General features: G+C 34.9%; 1 protein-coding gene across 9 annotated transcripts in view; it reads left to right on the top strand.

Annotated features, from left to right (window-relative positions):
* The first annotated feature begins 2,890 nt into the window (after positions 1–2,890).
* The window catches only part of ntf3 (neurotrophin 3), an 85,173-nt gene continuing 73,978 nt past the window's right edge, over positions 2,891–14,085 (top strand). For 7 of the 9 annotated variants that reach the window (XM_073945716.1, XM_073945714.1, XM_073945718.1 and 4 more), the window contains exon 1: positions 3,056–3,187. The gene's annotated coding sequence lies outside the window, so the exon portion shown is untranslated. Of the gene's footprint in view, positions 3,188–14,085 lie in introns of all 9 variants that reach the window. The other 2 variants (XM_073945715.1, XM_073945720.1) reach the window with 2 other exon arrangements.

Raw genomic sequence — 14,085 nt, 5'->3', positions numbered from 1 at the left:
TGGTCCTGGAGGGCCGCTGTCCTGCACAGTTTAGCTCCAACTTCCTTTGACACACCTGGCTGGAAGATTCTAGTATAGCTAGGAAGAACTTCATTAGCCTGTTCAGCTGTGTTTAATATGAGTTGGAGCTTAAATATGCAGGACACCGGCCCTCCTGGATCAAGTTTGGGCAACTCTGGTCTAAACCAGTGTTTCTCAACCAGGTTCCTGGAAGACCACTAGCACTGCACATGTTCCATGTCTCTTCATTAAACACACTTGATTCAGAGCATCAGCCCATTAGCACAGACTAAAAGACCTGTAATGGGTGTGACCGGCAAAGGAGACATCTAAAAACATGCAGTGATGGTGGTCCTGCACAGTTTAGCTCCAACTTCCTTCAACACACACCTGGCTGGAAGATTCTAGTATAGCTAGGAAGAACTTCATTAGGCGGTTCAGCTGTGTTTAATTGGGGTTGGAGCTTAAATATGCAGGACACCGGCCCTCCAGGACTGAGTATGGGCAATCCTGGTCCTGGTGTTTCTCAACCACGTTCCTGGAGGACCACTAGCACTGCACGTTTTCAATGCCTCCCTCATTAAACACACCTGATTCAGATTATCAGCTCATTAGCACTGACTGAAAGACCTGTAATGAGTGTGACCGGCAAATGAGACATCCAAAACATGCAGTGATGGTGGTCCTGTATAGTTTAGCCCCAACTTTCTTCAACACATCTGGCTGGAAGATTCTAGTATAGCTAGGAAGAACTTTATTAGGCGGTTCAGCTGTGTTTAATTGAGGTTGGAGCTTAAATATGCAGGACACCGGCCCTCCAGGACTGAGTTTGGGCAAACCTGGTCCCAGTGTTCCTCAATCACATTCCTGGAGGACCACTAGCACTGCACATTTTTCATGTCTCCCTCATTAAACACAGATCATCAGCTCATTAGCACTGACTGAAAGACATGTTATGGGTGTGACCGGCAAAGGAGACATCCAAAACACACAGTGATGGTGGTCCTCCAGGAACATGGTTGAGAAACACTGGTCTAAACATTCTAAAATCAAAATGGAGTTTTACTTGATAAGCAAAATTGCGGCAAAACATTTGCACAAAAAGGAATTGAATTTTAAATGAAGAATGTGCTAAAACGAAGCTGATGCTTTCCGCCAAACTAGCAGAAGTGGCATTTCTCGTGTTATTCAACATCTTAAATAAATCTATTTTGAATCATGGATGTTTACATATTAATATCGGAAAATTAGACAAAAATACCAAGCAAGAAAAGCATTTTTTTTTTGCATTGGAAACATGCCATGTACTTTTCAGATAATTTAACGCTCTGATGATGTTGTTCACTTAATATAATGAAGGCTGTATCCTGTTTTTTATTTAAATGAGACCCTAACAAAACATCTGGGAATAGACCCTATTGAATGAAGGCTTTTGCATCATTGAAAGCATTTTTTTGCATGCTCAGATCACCAGTATTCACTACAATGCACTGTGTATGTTTACGTAACTGCTCCAAAGCTGCATAATCACATTTATGTCAAATATCTGATGCTAAATGACTGAGAAATGCTTAAACTCAGTCAAATGGCACCCATAAAACTTTCCATGTCACCTGTTTCTGTTGTTATTGACCGTACTGGTATTCATTTATTGGTTTGATCTCTCCTTCAGCCAATTATTCATTTGCCAGCTCCCCTCTGTTGGATGCTGGTACTCAAAACTCTCATGCAATTGAACATCCCTCTGAATGTTACTCTCGCTTAATCTTTGGTGCTTATGACTGGCGAAGGATCACAGATGCCCCAAAGAGAATAAAAAACATGCAAGTATGAAAAAAAAAAAAGTTTAGTTTCCGTTTATTGCTATCATTGCAAGCCCTTTGGCATTTCCTTTTAGACTAACAATGCTGTATTAATTTCTAGGTGCTTTTTTAAAGGGATAGCACACCCAAAAATGATTGCTGTTGATTTACTGTGACTAAGGCCGTCTTAGATTTAGTTCAGGTTTTTGCACAGTCAGATCATGTGCTTCATAACACCCCAGTGTATCCTTGGGATTTTGTTTTGCCTCTAGTTATACCAAGTTGCTTTTATGAATCATCACAGTTTCAGCTATTTTGTTATGTTTTGTTGAAAGGAAATAGTCCCTAACATTTTTAGATGGATTGAGAGTAAATCAGAGCAAACATATTATTAATTTTTTGAGTGAACTATCCCTTTAAATTGTTGAATCTTATGATGGTATGACATGGGGATTGCATTAATTGTGCTCTCTTGTGGCTGCAGCGTTGCATCAGCATGTTATGAGGTTTCTGGATGTACAGTGAGTTCCTGTTGTGTAACTTTCATGCCCAAGTATGAAGACTGTTCCTGGCAACTCTTACATTGGTTAAAACAACTTCATTTTCTGGTGAAAACTGCACAATTCATAGTCCAAAAGCATGCAACAAAAAAGGGTTAGAACCTCAAAATAATTTATCCAGCAAATTAGATGAGCAGCACGTTTCTTCATCATAACCCTGCTGAAAAAAATGGCGCAAACCAGCCTGGTTGGCTGGTTTTAGCTGGTCGACCAGCCTGGTTTTAAAGGGGTTTTGGCCATTTCCAGCCTGGTCTTAGCTGGTCAGACTGGAAAATGACCAGCTGAAACCAGCTTGACCAGCCTGGTTTAAGTTGGACAACTGGTTTTGGCTGGGCTCGCAGCCTGGTTAGGCTGGTTTTAGTTGGTCATCTTCCAGCCTGACCAGCCAGGACCAGGCTGGAAATGGCCAAAACCCCTTTAAAACCAGCCAACCATCATGTTTTGGTGACTTTTAATGGATGCTAATCGGCGCTCGTCGTTACACACGTGTTGATGATTACATCAGCTACCTAGCATGACAAGCAAATGGCAAACAAGAATTTAATAATAGGCAGTTAACTTTGAAGTATTATCATTTAAACAAGTTTAAAATTGTAATAATTTATATATATTTATTATTGTGTGTCATTTCTTTCAAAATGAAATAACGCTTAGTTTGAGTCCCATACAAGTCTATCATTTGTTTGATTCTAGATATAGACCTACAAACAGATGTACACGTTGTCACGTGACCCTTCAAGGCTTTCATGGATGGTTGATGAAGACAAAGACTGAAGAACGAAACCAAAACCGACTAAAACTACGCAGAAATGATGAGAAGATTGAGTGAGTACCAAATACTTGATTGTTTACAGGCAGACATTTCTTGTGTATGGGCTGTTCACTGGTGCTTGTTTACGACCTTAAAACCACTCGTTATCTATTTAGAAATAGGTTTATTATAAAACGTGTCAAATACGAGAAGATTTAAGCTTAGATTTTATTTTCCTGATGTATTTTATGCTGACTGATTTACTTTGGCGCCATTCGATATTCAAACACTAGATGTCGCTGTTACTTTAGATTTAACTCATGGAGTTTGGAAGGTGTTTACTCAAAAATGTCCTGTTGTAATAATACAAATAGCTCTTTGAAATTATGTTTACATGTCTATAACAACATATAATATAAAGTTGACAGGCTCCTGCTTTGTTTTTAACCACCAAAATGAGATCACGAGGAAAAGTTATTAATTATGGTTATGAATTCCTTTGGGAGAGGGAACCAAAATAGTAGGCCTACATGTCATAGATATGTCTTCATCATGAGTTTTCTCTTTTACACAGAGACATTATTGACTGGGTTTTATCGCAGGCGCCACTTTGCTTTTTTAGCCTCTGAAAAAATGAATAAAACATCATGCTGTTCATAAATCTGAATGAGGAGGGATGTTGCATTGACATGGGCTGATATGCACGTTTCTAATAGGCCCTAAAAATGTCCCTAAACTGAAGGCCCGAATAAATCCAGAGTGTCATTTGTGCAGGATTTATTTGTCTCTGTGTCCTTGTGAGAAAATGTTGAATGCAGATTTCCCAAGGGATTCTGGATGGTCTGAATTTAGTGTGCTGATCGAATGGGCAGACGTTTCTGTTGGGACTGGCAAGGTGCCGAGTTCTGCTTATATTTACTCAACCTATGATTTCCTCAGGGGCCAATTTGTCACTTACAGCAAAAGGCAGGCCTGATATTCACCTCCACTGAGATCAAGATGCCTTTTCTGGTCTTCTAGGTGCTGCTTTAAAGCTTGTCTGGGTCACAAATTGACAAAAAGGACATTGAAAGAAAAAAAAAAACTACTAAATGTCACTGAAGATATGTATGAATTAAATAAAAACAATATTGTATATTTATAAGAGCTGCTTTACAGGCAGGGATGAATTCATCCATCCATACATCCAATCATCATCTCATAGTTCTTTTTGATGTTATATCATCCTTTCATTCTATCTGTCTGTCTGTCCGTCTGTCTGTCTGTCTGTCTGTCTGTCTGTCTGTCTGTCTGCCCGTCCATCCGTCCATCCGTCCGTCACTTCCTACAACACACCTGCCTGGAAGTTTCTAGTATACCTAACAAGAGCTTGATTAGCTGGTTCAGGCATGTTGAATTGGGGTTGGGACTATGCAGGACACCGGCCCTCCAGGACTGAGTTTGGACACAGTGTTAAGATTTAGGATTTAGGGTTATTTAGTGTTAGAGTTTAGCGTTTAGGGTTATTTAGTGTTAGGGTTTAGAGTCTAAGGTTGTTTAGTGTCTGTCTGTCTGTCTGTCTGTCTGTCTGTCTGTCTGTCTGTCTGTCTGTCTGTCTATCTGTCTGTCTGTCTGTCTGTCTGTCTGTCTGTATATCTATCTATCTATCTATCTATCTATCTATCTATCTATCTATCTATCTATCTATCTATCTATCTATCTATCTATCTATCTATCTATCTATCTATATATCTATCACACACACATGACCTTTGACCTATAACCTAAACAACAAATAAATGTCAATCATGTCGTTACACATATTATTAATGTTTTATTTCCCACATATAAGAAATAAATTGATGCCATCTACCTGTAGATACGTAGATGAAGAGGCGCCCTCTAGTGTACCTAGGGTGATAATGATCTGTGTTCGAACTGGCTAAAATGTGCAATGACGTTAGCCGTTTCAAACATTACAGGGGGCGCTAAACTGCGGTTTTCTCTATGTTATTATCTATGATGTTTAACAGAGTAAATGAATGTAAATGAATGTTCACAGTATGTCTGATAATATTTTTTTCTTCTGGATAAAGTCTTATTTGTTTTATTTTGGCAGTAATAAAAGCAGTTTCAAAAAAAAAAAATTAAAAATTAATTTTAAGGTCACTAATTATCTCCTATAAGCAATATATATATATATATATATATATATATATATATATATATATATATATATATATATATATATATATATATATATATATATATTTTTTTTTTTTTTTTAAATATTTTTCTGGTCTCCAGAACAAACTATCGTTATACAATAACTTGACTAATTACCCTGACCTGCCTAGTTAACCTAATTAACCTGGTGAAGAAATTACATGTCACTTTAAGCTGTATATCTATCTATCTATCTATCTATCTATCTATCTATCTATCTATCTATCTATCTATCTATCTATCTATCTATCTATCTATCTATCTATCTATCTATCTATCTATCTATCTATCTATCTATCTATCTATCTATCTATCTATCTAAATTGTCAGTCCTCTTTATTGAATCATGTCTGTGCAGTTATTCCTGATAATGTACATGAGTTAGTGTTAGGTTAAGGGTTTGGTTGGGGTTAGGGTCAGGGGTTGGTTGGGGCTAGGTTGGGTCAGGATTTAGGGTTAGAATGGAGGTTTGAGGGTCTATGCATATAGGTTAGTGTGTTAATACGAGTTTCACCCTCATTATGTTTCACCCTCATTAGAATATTGGAACTGATTGGTCTATCTATCTATCTATCTATCTATCTATCTATCTATCTATCTATCTATCTATCTATCTATCTGTCTGTCTGTCTGTCTGTCTGTCTGTCTGTCTGTCTGTCTGTCTGTCTGTCTGTCTGTCTGTCTGTCTGTCTGTCTGTCTGTCTGTCTGTCTGTCTGTCTGTCTGTCTGTCTGTCTGTCTGTCTGTCTGTCTGTCTGTCTGTCTGTCTTTCTGTCTGTCTCATTCTCATCCTCATCATAGCTTTATGGCTATTTCTGATGTTCTATCATCTTTTTATTTGATCATGCTGTCACCCGTCCATCCATCCATCCATCCATCCATCCATCCATCCATCCATCCATCCGTCCATCTATCCATCCATTCATTCATTACTATTTCATTTCAGATTTTTAAATGTGTAAACATTAATGAATATTGTTTTTTTCTGTGATTGTTATAAACATGGACGACATGAAAAAAAAAAAATGTAAACAAAAGATTAAAACACCACGGATCACAAATAAAACATGCATGACATGCATCTTAACATAAACTAAAGATCATCATGTGTCATCAAGATGCAGTGTAACTCTTGTTTTCCCACCTCACTCTAATTCTTGTGGAAAACCCCACTCGTGTCCCACCCAGTGACCCAGTGATGACTTTATTCAGAAACCGGGATGCTTAAGTTTCTCTCTAATTAACTGGTCGAGTGAAGGCCAGAGTAATCCCTCAATCCGCTGCCTGTCGGTTCAGACATGGATTATTTATCTGGTGGTCATACAGGAGTGGGGACCGCATCCGTGATGTCATCGCTCGCCCTCTTCCTGCACCACTGCCCCATAATCTACACGTTATAATCCGTGCATGCATGACGGCGCGTAATCACACTTCCTCTGTGTTTCCGGCGGGATTACTCTGTGAGGAAGTGAAGGCTTACACAATCTGCTTCTGTGTGTGTTGTAGGGGTGAAAGTTTATGATTATTATATATGATTATAATTTCGTTTTTCAAAATTATGTTTGGCAACGTTTTAGTAATTGTTTTGGCATGTTTGGTGTAAGGTGACCTTGGGTGTCCTGAAAGGTGCATTTATAAATAAAACAAATTATTATTATTAAGTATGTGCAAGAGAGGTCAAAGTAGCAGTAAAAAGCATTGACCAGCATCTAATCCTAATCTCTCAATCTAAGTCTCTCAGAATTCTTACACTGAGGATTCTCGGAGGAAGAACATTATCAGAAGTGCGATATTTAGATGAAGAATTACAGGTATAAAATGCTAAACTGTGAGATATAAACACACTATTGAGCGGAAAGTTGTAGCTGTGAGATGTATGGTCATAATTTCAAGAGCACAAGTAAGAATTCCAAGATGCAATCCCAAAATACCAAGATCAAAAAGTAAGAATTTCAACACTTATACCTAGAATTCCAAGATTAAACATTTAGAATTGATGTAAACATGTAAAAAGAATTCCCCGTATTTTGCTATCATGACATTTTTATCTGGAATACTGTTTACATGTTAGAATTCTGAACTTTTAATCTTGAAATTCTTCGTTGACATGTTGAAATCCTGACTTTTTAATCTTGAAATCCTGAGATTACTTGCAAAAAATTTTTACTTTTTAATTTTGGAATTCTGAGTTTACATCTCGAAATTGAGCTTTTGATCTTAAAAAATGTTTTACATCCCAGAATTTTGCCATCATGACATTTTAATCTGGATGTAAAGAAATGTTCAAGATCAAAAGGTCAGTTTCGAGATGTAAACTCAGAATTGCAAAAATTATTACTTTTAAATTTTGGATGTAAACTCAGGATTTCGAGATGAAACAGTCCGGATTCTTTAAGATTAAAAGTTCAGAATTCTAACATGTAAACAGAATTCCAGATAAAAATGTCTCAATGGCAAAATTCTGGGATGTAAAGAAATTTTCAAGATCAAAAAGTCAATTTTGAGATATAAACTCAGAATTCCAAGATTGAAAAGTCAGGATTTCAACATGTAAACTCAGAAATCCTAAAAGAAAAGTCAGGACTTTTAAAATGGAAACTTAAAATTTCTAAATTAAAATGTCAGGATTTTAACACATAAATTTGATGTACTGTTGGAATTCTGAGTTTACAATTTGAAACCCTGACCTTTTAATTTAGAGATTTTAAGTTTACATGTTGAAATCCTGCCTTTTAATGTGGGAATTCTGAGTTTACATGTTAATATCCTGACTTTTTATTTGAGGAATTCTGAGTTTACCTGTTGAAATCCTGACCTTGTAAACTCAAAATTCCAACATTACAAGGTCAGGATTTCAACAGGTAAACTCAGAATTCCTCAAATAAAAAGTCAGGATATTAACATGTAACCTCAGAATTCCGACATCAAAAAGTCAGGATTTAAATTTGTAAACTCAGAATTCCTGGATTAAAAGGTCAGGATTACAAATTATAAACTCAGAATTCCGACATCAAAAAGTCAGGATTTCAAATTATAAACTCAGAATTCCGACATTAAAAAGTCACGATTTTAATATGAAAACTCAGAATTCCTGGAATAAAAGGTCAGGAATTTAACATGTAAACTCAGAATTCAAACATCATTAAGTCAAGATTTTAATATGTAAACTCAGAATTCCGACATCAAAAGTCAGGATTTTAACATGTGAACTCAGAATTCCGACATCAATAAGTCAGGATTTTAATATGTAATCTCAGAATTCCTGGAATAAAAGGTCAGGAATTTAACATGTAAACTCAGAATTCAAACATCATTAAGTCAAGATTTTAATATGTAAACTCAGAATTCCGACATCAAAAGTCAGGATTTTAACATGTGAACTCAGAATTCCGACATCAGTAAGTCAGGATTTTAATATGTAATCTCAGAATTCCAACATCAAAAGTCAGGATTTTAACATGTAAACTCAGAATTCCTGGATTAAAAAGTCAGGATTTTAAATTATAAACTCAGAATTCCGACATCAATAAGTCAGGATTTTAATATGTAAACTCAGAATTCCTGGAATAAAAGGTCAGGATTTTAACATGTGAACTCAGAATTCCGACATCAATAAGTAAGGATTTTAATATGTAAACTCCTGGATTAAAAAGTCAGGATTGAAAAAGAGAAATTCAGGATTGCGAGATGTAAACTCAGACTTCAGATAACAATGTCAAAATGATAAAATGTGAACTTGTAATTCTGTGAAAAATCCAAGGTAAAAGGTTATAAAGTTTGCAACTGTATTCTTTTATCCAGTGACATTAACAAGCCTCCACAACCTTCAGTCCATTAGGTTTTGTGAAAGAAAACTAGTTACCCTTTTAGTTAGATTTTATTTGATGTCTTCAGCTTATTTTGAGCTGCATGGCTTCTCGCTTTCACTTTCTCATTCATTGGCTTTCTCTTTGCACAGCAGAAGTTGCTCCTGTCACTCCACGACACAAACACAATCATAACATGTCAATGTAAAGAGCAGACAAGTGCAGACAGGGCTGTTCTCTGGGGTAATAATAACTATAATCAAGCGGACGTGCCCACTCCCTGACTCATCTGCAGGAAAACTCATATACACACCGAGAGCTTTACCCATGCGTTCAGCTAATGGACATTTAATAGGCTGATCAAAACCAATTATCAAGACCAGACCCTGCAGGCACCTGTCAGATTTGGGCTTTTTCATGCTGATGCTAGAAAAACATCTCAAAGTGCTTGCAAAGTCTCTCTTTTGCATCATTTTCTCTATTTGTGTGCTGTAGGTTTTATATAAGTTTTATTTCTTCTCACAATAAGCCATGAATCTTCATTTCAGCAGCACTAAACTACAGAGATTTATAATATATGTTTCTAAAGTTTCTTACTGAGGGATTTGTTCATGCATAATTTCCCTGATTATATACTACACTTTATTATGCAAATTAATATGGAATTAAAATTAGTAAAATTTACTTTGTAAAAAGCTTTATTCCAATTGGTCAAAAATGTAATGAAATTCAAATTAAATTAAATTCAAATAATTAAATTAAATAAAAAAAATTACAAATAAAAAAGGAAAAATAAAATATAAAATAAAATCAATCGTAAAATCGAATCAAATGCATGGAAAATAAAATAATAAATAAAAATATTTAAAAAATTAAACAGTTAAATTAAAAAAAAAATTAAATAAAAAAATACAAATGGAAAATTAAAATAGAAATAAAATAAAATGAAATGAAAACAAATAAAATGGAAAAAATAACAAATTAAAATATACAATTAAATGACATTAAAACAATTAAATTAAATAAAAAAGAAAATGAAATGAAATTTAAAAACTAAAAATGAAATGGAAAAATTAAATAGAAAATCAAATAGAATCAATTAAAAAATAAAATAAAATGGAAAATAAAATAATAAATTAAAATATAAAATGAAATTAAAACAATTAAATTAAACTAAAAAGGAAATCAAATGAAATAAAAAAATGGAAAAATAAAATAGAAAAAATAAAAATAAAAAAATAAAATGGAAAATAAAATAATGAAATGAAATAAAAACAATTAAATTAAATAAAAAAACTAAATTGAATTAAATAAAAAATTACAAACAAAATTGAAAAATAAAATAATAAATAAAAATAAAATGATACATCAAATAAAACGGAAAATCAAGTTAAATAAAAATTACAAATAAAATGGAAAAATAAAATAGAAAAATAAAATGGAAAAATAAAATGCATAATAAAATCAAATCAAATAAAAAATCAAATAAAATCGAAAATAAAATAATAAATTAAAATATAAAATAAAGTATAAATTCAAAAATAAAACATAAAATTTATATATATATATATATATATATATATATATATATATATATATATATATATATATATAATAAAAAATAAATAACAATAAAACTATATACAATTATATTTATAATAATATTAAAAATAATAATATTAATAAGAATTCTAATTATTGTGCTAGAAATGCATACAAATTAGGGCATATTTAATGAAACAGCCTCATTTACATATTCAAACATTCATTTGCATAAATGACACTATGCATTATTATATTAATCAAACAGTAATTTTAGTAAACCTTTAATACAAAAAAAAATAAAAAAATATGCGCAACTCTTAATGTAATCAACCAACCAGGGATATACAGGGATGAATATTAATAATTTTTACCCCATTCACCTGCACCGTCTTGCCTTAAAACGTCAGCTTGCTTGTAACCCGCATAATGATTTAAAAATAATGATAACAATAATTCAGAGGTTAAAATAGTTGTGAATGCACTTGTGTACACATACGCTCGGCCCATTGGTCCCCACGGGCTCATAAGCAGAGCATGGGAACTGATGCAGACTATGTGTTTGATTAATGGTTTCATTGTGAATTTTGTCCTGTGTGCTTAACCACACAAAGCACGTCAAAATCATAAGCTATACGGGAGGTTCCAGCAAACAATACCTGCTCTTAAAATGGGTGCAACGACACACACACAGGCTTGAATAAGACGCCAGACATAAACACAGAAACAAAAAACAGACTAATATTGGAAGTAATCGGGCAAATCGCACTTCCTACAGTCGGAGTTCGGCTTTGGGTCTCGTTTTGAGCCAATACCTGCAAGCTGGAACTTGTGCGATTTAAAAATAAACAGATTTTTTTGTTGTTGCTGTTGCTCATTTAAAGCCGGTGGGAAAGAATTGAGTTATTCCCAGCAGTGACAGCAGATAAACAAATGTTTTGTTTTTTAAATACTGTAGGAGACTTCTGAAAGCAGGGTATAAATAGCACATAGCACATAGTAACTTCATTCATTCATTTTCCTACAGTTTAGCTCCTTTATTTATTAATAACAACTATTCCAGCATATGTTTTACACAGCACATGCCATTCCAGCTGCAACCCAGTACTGGGAAACACCCATACGCTCTCACGTTCACACACACTCATACACTACAGCCAATTAAGCTAATTCAGTTCACCTAAAGGAGCACCCAGAGGAAACCCACACCAACACGGGGAGAACATGCAAACTCCACACAGAAAATCTGAGCCACCTTGCCGCCCATTTTATTTGTGTGTCATCTAATCACAATCTAATCACTGTTTAATATCTAATCACTGTTTATACACACTACAGTGCCTGACAAAAGTCTTGTCATTGATCCCAGTTGTAAGATCAAAAAATAATGACTTCTAGTTGATAATTCGGAAAAGTGGCAGATTTTTCAGATCAATCATTTGTTGAACTGCATCCCAATCATCACAAATACTGCAGAAGACCTACTGGAACCAGCATAGACCCAATATTCTCATAGAAATCAGTCAAGTTTGGTGAAGTAGACATCATGGTTTGGGGTTACATTCAGTATGGGGTGTGTGTGGGAGATCTGCAGAGTGGATGGGAACATCAACTGGGGGATCAAGACATTTGTGCTGCCCGTTACATTACAAACCACAGGAGAGGGCAAATTCTCCAGCAGGATAGCGCTCCTTCTCATACTTCAGCCTCTACATCAAAGTTCCTAAGAGCAAAGAAGGTCAAGGTGCTCCAGGATTGGCCAGCCCAGTCACCAGATATGAACATTATTGAGCATGTCTGGGGTAAGATGAAGGAGGAGGCATTGAAGATGAATCCAAAGAATCTTAATGAACTCTGGGAGTCCTGCAAGAACGCTTTCTTTGCCATTCCAGATGACTTTAATAAGTGATTTGAGTCATTGCGGAGATGTAGGGATGCAGTTCTCCAAGCTCATGATGGAGTCATGCACAATATTCATTCTGTCTCCACTGCAGCATGACTTTATATTCTATACTGGACATTATTTCTGTTAAGTGACAAGACTTTTGTCTAAGCAAAGTCAGACTGTCCTAATTAGATATTTATAAATCAAGGCATGATCATATTTTATTTAGCTAAAATAAGCGTAATCTAGAGGCCTTTGCCTTTCATATAAGCCACTTCTGATACCAAATGATCAACTAGAAGTCAAGTTATTATTTGTTGTTCCTAAAACTGGGGTAGGCGAAAAGACTTTTGTCAGGTAGTGTACACAGTACACGCTATACACATTTCTTGATTTTAAATATCCTCACTGAACTCAAAATTAAAAATGGCTTCTGAAAACCCAGCAAAAGCTCTCTTCACGTCCACAGTGGACACACATTTATGAATAATTTCCACTTGGTAGTTTCTCCACAAACTGCAGAGTGAGCTGTCAGGAGTCAGACAGTTTAAGAGGGAATAAAAGTCCCTCTGTCCCTCAGCTTTTAGTGTACAGAGCAGAGCACGAAGACATTACAGCTCCAGCTGCTGGCTGACCAATCACAGCGTTTCTCTGTAGAGAGTCTTTAAACCTTCATCATATTCAGAATCAGGTTCTAAAAAGGACGTTCCCATTAAAAAAAAAAAAAAATATATATATATATATATACTAATACTACTAATACTTTCCTTCATAGACTTTACAGACCTGAAACTTGCCTATAGCACTTATTCATTGTTGCTCTTAGTTGTGTAAATTGCTTCTGTGTCCTCACTTGTAAGTCGCTTTGGATAAAAGCGTCTGCTAAATGACTAAATGTAAATGTAAAAGTAAGTCACAAGAACATCTTTTTCATCTTTACAGTGAATTGTTGCAGCTGTTCTCAAAACTTTCAATTCAATTCAATTCAGCTTTATTTGTATAGCGCTTTTACAATGTAGATTGTGTCAAAGCAGCTTCACATAATGGTCATAGTAACTGGAACAGTGTGGTTCAGGTTTTAGTGTTTAAGTTCAGTTCAGTTCAGTTTAGCTCAGTTCAGTGTGATTTAATCATTACTGAGAGTTCGAACACTAAAGAGCAAATTCATCGATGCGTAGCTCTACCAATCCTGAACCATGCGAGGCAGTGGCGACAGCGGAGAGGGAAAAAAAACTTCACCTGATGGGAGTGAAGAAAAAAAAAAAAACCTTGAGAGAACCAGACTCAGTTGGGCACGACCATTTTAATTTCTCCGCTGGCCAAAAGTATTTTAACTATTTACTATTATTATATTATTTACTATAACTATTTTAATTTCTAACATTCATTTATTTTTGTCAATGTTTAGAGAGACATTCTAAATGTTTTGAAGTCAGTGCAGTCTATTAGAAAAACACTATATTTCTGAAATGATTTAACAAGGTAACATTTTTTTCCAGCATGATTTAACATTGTTAGCATGTTTAACATGTTGC

Source organism: Danio rerio, chromosome 4 (assembly GCF_049306965.1).
Source record: "Danio rerio strain Tuebingen ecotype United States chromosome 4, GRCz12tu, whole genome shotgun sequence".
Lineage (NCBI taxonomy): Eukaryota > Metazoa > Chordata > Actinopteri > Cypriniformes > Danionidae > Danio > Danio rerio.
This window is presented reverse-complemented; position numbering and strand designations above follow the sequence as displayed.